This window comes from Bos grunniens, chromosome 20, assembly GCF_055505025.1.
Source record: "Bos grunniens cultivar Pamir isolate PY7600 chromosome 20, Bosgru_T2T1.0, whole genome shotgun sequence".
Classification (NCBI taxonomy): Eukaryota; Metazoa; Chordata; class Mammalia; order Artiodactyla; family Bovidae; genus Bos; species Bos grunniens.
The window spans coordinates 22,790,098-22,796,142 of record NC_141184.1 but is presented as its reverse complement, the minus strand read 5'-3'; the positions used below and the strand labels follow the sequence as shown (position 1 = coordinate 22,796,142).

Genomic DNA, 6,045 nt, shown 5'->3' with positions numbered 1-6,045 from the left:
GATCTTTTGTTGCCTTTCATTGCAGCATGCTGGCTTCTCTCTAGTTGTGGCAGGGGCTTAGTTACTCCACAGGATGTGGGATCTTACTTCCTCAGCCAGGGTTCTAACCTGTGTTCCCTGCATTGGAAAGTGTATTTTTTTTTTTTTCAAATTCACTTTTATTTTCCTTTTACTCCTCACATACAGAACTTTTCTACATACTGAATTTCTTGCATCTGTAAAATCATTTGATGTTGGTCAGGCACCATTTTATCCCCTAAAACTTTGCTGGCATCAAAATATGACAGTTAACCAGTGTTAAATCTATAAAATATTTACATAGCACAGGACATTAAGTTTTAGACACTTGGCAATTGAACCACATAAAAATTGGACAAGATCCCCAACCTACATGTTCAGAATCAGGTGTTCACAGTCCCTATCTGGTGACTGTACATGGTTCAAAAGGCAGCAGAGGCAGCAGGTAGTTACCTCAAAGGACATGGACCACTGTTATCTGGGAGCACACTATGTTATCCCAGTGTCATGTACCACTCCACCTTTCTCCAAGGCGGTCTCATAATTCTGGAATGGCAGGTCTGGCTGATACAAAATGAAGACAGACAACAAAACCTTTACTCTGTGGAGACATCCTAACTCCTACTATGCATGCATGGTGATCTTGAATGCAACTCGTCCTAAAAGCTTGTCATGGTCATTCTTGGTTTTTAGGTCGGGTGATCCATCAATCTTGCCCTCAACTATTACTTTTTTTACATCACCATCACTACCAAAGTTGAGCTGGACAGCAACTAGTGGCTGCACGTAGCTCCCATGCAGTTTTGTTTTGTTTTCCATAATATGCAAATATTTTAAATCTATCTTTCCATTGGGAGGATAAGTTGATAGAACTGCTGTGCTTTCACTTTTTGCAATACAGTCTATCCTTGGTTCTCCTGGAGGCTTTAATACAATTATTCTGCTCATTTTCACAAGAATACAAGGGTTTCCTGATTGGTAGCCAAATGTGGTATCATCCACACCACCGTATGGTCAAGTAAGGCAAGAGGAAACTGACATGCTGTATATTCTGGATCTTTCTGCTCAAAATAGTTTCTATTGGTACAATATGTGAGTTTCTTCTGTTCTTCTAAGCCATAAAGCTTTAGAAATTTCTTAAGGTCATCAACGTACCCTTGATAGGATTACAAATCAGACAGGCTGAATGAAAAATCCAACGTTGGCACTGGTTTTGGAAAAACCACAAGTCCTGGACTAGGAATCTGGTCACGATATTTTGGAACCGTCTTCGTTTAGAGTCTGAAGCATGGCTCACATCATGAATGAAAAGAGTGCAGCCAGGAACCCATAAAAGACTGGATAGAAGAGCAAGATCAAACCCCAGCTCTTGGCAGCTCGCCCCAGGAACTCTCCGGTGGTCTGGCTGTAGATGAAGAGCTTCTACTCGGCCAGGCTCCGGTTGAAGGACTTCTTGTCTCTCTTCTTCATCGTATGTGTGCCTACTGCCAGGGGAGACGCAGGGCGGAAGCTGCGAGGAGGGCGGAGGAGCATCCTTTTTAGAGCAGAACAGCCCTGAGACATGGGCAGAATGCGCGTCGGCGGAGGAAACCTCCTCAGTGCAGTGAGAGTTCAAGCAGGAAAGTGTATTCTTTTATTATTATTATTATTGAAGGATAATTGCTTTATAAAACTTCATTGTTTCTGTCAAACCTCAACGTGAATCAGCCATATCCCTTCCCTTTTGGACCTCCCTCCCATCTCCCTTCCCATCCCAGCCCTCCAGGAAAGTTACTCTTAACTGCTGGTGTTTGTTGTTCAGTCGCTAAGGTGTATCCGACTTTTTGCCAGGCTTCCCTGTCCTTCGCTCTAACCCAGAGTTTGCTCAAACTCATGTCCATTGAGTCAGTGATGCCATCCAAGCATCACATCCTCTGTCGTCCCTTTCTCCTCCTGCCCTCGGTCTTTCCCAATATCAGGGTCTTTCCCAATGAATTGGCTTTAGGAATCAGGTGACCAAAGTATTGGATTTTCAGCTTCAGCATCTGTCCTCCCAATGAATATTCAGGGTTGATTTCCTTTAGGATTAACTGGTTTGATCTCCTTGCTGTCTAAAGGGCTCTCACCAGGAAAGTTCTGACGATTCCTTTTTAGATATAGATTCAAAGACACCATCCATGAAAGAAATAATAAGATTTACTTCATTAAAATTAAAAACTTCTAACCTGTAAAAGACAATATCAAAAGACAAGTCAAGACTTGAGAAAATATTTACAGAAGACACATCTGAACAAACTAAGCATACTCTTGTCATACTATTGAGCAGTCAAGCTCCTTCATATGTATTCAAAGGAGTTACAAATTATATCTATACAAAAACATGAACTTGGATATTTATAGCAGCCTTATTTTTAACTCTCAAAACTTGGAAGCAACCAAGATGTCCATCAGTAGTTGAGTGTATAAACTGTGGTATATCCAGACAATGGAATATTATTCAGCACTAAAAATAAATAAGCTATGAAGTTTTGGAACAACATGGAGAAATCTTAAGTGTATATTATTTAGTGAAAGAAGCATACCTTAAAAAGCTACATATGTTTTGATACCAAATGTGCGACACTGGAAAGGGCAAAGTTTGGAGATATTAAAAAGACCAGTGGTTAGTATGGTTGGAAGAGTGGGGAAATTAATTGGTAGAGCACAAAAGATATTTAATACAGTGAAAATATTCTGTCTCATATTATGATGGATATATGTCCTTATACATTTATCTAAGCAGTGAATGTTGTTATAGGATAGATTTTACAACACCAAGAGTGAACCCTAATGTTTTTTGGATGATAATGATATATCAGTGTAGGTTCATCCTTATTAAAAATTAGCACCAAGGTGAGTGATGTTGATAATTGAGGAGAATGTGTATGTAGGTGCAGAAATTATATGGGAAATTTCATTATCTTCCTCCCAATTTTGCTTAAAACTTATCTTTTATAAAAGTCTTAAAAATACATCAGAATTTGAAACTAAAAACTGATGAAACTTCATCACAATTGCTAAATATAATATCAACTTATAAAATTTAATGATTTGTATTTAGAATATTACTTAGTATAAAAACCAAAAGCAAGACTAATATAATTAAAAATCAAGAAAGTATTTTTTAAGAATTAATACATAAACAAGTCACAGAGACTATGAAGAGTTGTCAATAAGTAACATAAAGAAAGTCTAAATAAAAATAGAGATAAATCAGCTCATGAATAACAAATTTTAGCATTGTTAAGTTTGTAATCACTTTTTCCAGTAATAGGTACACATGTTTATGTTCAAGAGAAAAACTTAACTGTGTATATTTGAAATGCTATACATTTGTAATTTTAAAAGAGTAAAAGTTCATTGCTAATTAATTTCTTATGAGAACAGAAACAGAAATCAACTTAGCAGGTACACAAATATACTACAGAACCACATATTTTAAAACATTTTCTTTTCTTTTTTTTCCCCCAAATTCAGGAAAATAAGACTGATGGAACACACTAGAAAGCTCAGAAACAGATGTACCCAGGAAGATAAGGCAATAATGGTACCTGAAATAAGTAAGGAGGGGTGGAATATTTAGGATTTGATTTAAAACAATCTGGCACACCACATGCAAGAAAAAAATGGCCCATATTTTGTTATAAAAAAAGTAAAAAGAATTAAGATTGTGGGGCTAATTATACAAAATTCCAGATGATAAATTGACAAATAACTGCAATCTTGAGTCAGGAAAACAGAGCTTTAGAAAGCTAAAAAGGATAATTCATAAGAAGAAAATATAATGATTAGAGTGTATAAAAACCAGTGACTGTGCTCAATGTAAAATTCTATAGTATGTTAATTAAAGCAAGATAGTCACACAATTTAAATGATATGTAAAGCATCTGTACAATGTCTAAAATAATTGGAATGCAGTGCAAAATGGCACAGACTATAGGTCATTGCCTGTTTTCAAATATTGGCACATATCTGATTTTTGTTGTTGTCGCTGTTTTTGTCATTGGCATATTTCTTAACGTCTTTGTGGATCAGATTTTTTTGATGTTCCAGTGTTATTTTGATCACTGTACTTTTATGGAAATTAATCAAGTTCAGGCATGGAATAAGATTAGAACAGTGCATGGAATATAAACATCTAAATAAATACAGTTATTAATATGCACTAAAATATAAGCTATTATTTTGTCTTATTACTTATATTATCATCTTTTACCAACAAAGGCATATAATTTAGATCACCAAAGGGATATTTAAATTCAATAAGGTAAATACAAGACAACAAATAGAAAAATGGCCACAGATATAATTAGGCAATTCATAGATGGTGAACCAGATAATTAATAAGTAAAGCATATCAAACTTAAAGGATACACAATTATTGTTTTCACTTTCTATCATCCCTGCAATTTGCATGTAACTTACATTTATTGTTTCATGTGATTTAATTGACAGATTTTTAAACTGTACATAATTAATGGAGAAGTGGATCTTAAATTGTTTGCTGTCTCATCATTTATGAACAGAGTATAAAAACTCCTTAATCTCAGAAGTAATCAGAGAAATGCAAATTTGAGAAAAGAGAAAACTTTACACTCATGACATTGACCTAAATACTAAAAAAGTTAAGTTACACAAAAGTCTGATCAAGATTTAGAACACAGAAAGCATCCTGTGGGCTTCCCTTGTGCCTCAGTGCTGAAGATACTGCCTGCCTGCCAACGCAGGAGATTTGGATTTGACCCCTGGTCCAGGAGGATCCCACATGTCATGGAGTAACTACATGAACTGCAGCTACTGAGCCTGTGCTCTAGAGCCCGAGAGCCACAAATACTGAGGCCTGCACACCCAGAGTCCATGCTTCATAACAGGAGAAGCCACCACAGTGAGAAGCCTGCACACCGAACTCAAGAGCAGCCCTGCTCACTGCAACTAGAGAAAAGCCCTCAAAGTAAAAAATAAATAAATAAATACAATTATTTTTAAAAAAAGAAAAAGAAAGCATCTTGTCTCTAAGTATAAGTTTGTCAACAACCCTGAAAAGTCATCTGGGAGTACGCGATGAAAGTGGTTATTTGTATACCACAAGATTCACCTAGATTTTCTATCTATCTGTCTAATCTCCATTGTATACATCCAAGAGAAGTTATTACAAAAGTACTTCAAAACACTTCACATTGGTAACTGTAATGTATTTGGGGGTTTTAAGATCAATTAGCAATAACCCAGGATTTCATCCTATTCAAATATCAGACATAGAGTATGGAATATAGTCAACAACAAACTAGATATATACACAGCAGCATAGGTTGAACTAGCATACATAATGATGAATGAGAAAAATCAAGAAGTGAAAAATATATGCATGTAAATTAAACGTTACATACAGGCTAAAACACACAACTAAATATATGTGTTCAAATGTCTATACAAATAGACATACACCATTTTTTTAGTAAAACTTCTAAATGGGAAGATCCCTTGGAGAGGGACATGGTGGGCCACTTCAATATTCTTGCCTGGAGAATCCCCATAGATGAAGGAGACTTGCAGGCTACAGTCCATAGGGTTGCAAAGACTGAAGAGACTGACTTAGTGCTCCTGGAGTTAGGGAAATAATAGTGGAGATTTAGGAATAGAGTGAAAAAAAAACAAAAGAAAGGAATTGTCCATTTTTGGCATACTGATGATAACATATTATGAACAAGAGCACAAGTTTGACATTTTAAGTTAGAAAATTAATGAATGAATATTATACTGGTTTGGGGCTCTAGATTCTGTTTCCTTTGTGTTTGGTTTATTTCCTCACCAATTGCACATATTAGGTACTGCTAGAATCCCAGGGACAGGGGAGCCTGGTGGGCTGCCATCTGTGGGGTCGCACAGAGTCGGACACGACAGAAGTGACTTAGCAGCAGCAGCAGTGGTAAAGAACCCGCCTGCTGATGTAGGAGACACGAGACATGGATTTGATCCCTGGATCAGGAAGATCCCCTTGGAGAAGGGCAT

General features: G+C 36.6%; 1 pseudogene; it reads right to left on the bottom strand.

The window, feature by feature from the left end:
- Positions 1 to 273: 273 nt before the first annotated feature.
- On the bottom strand, positions 274 to 1,631 carry LOC147350157 (sodium/potassium-transporting ATPase subunit beta-3 pseudogene; annotated as a pseudogene).
- Between the last annotated feature and the right edge of the window lie 4,414 nt (positions 1,632 to 6,045).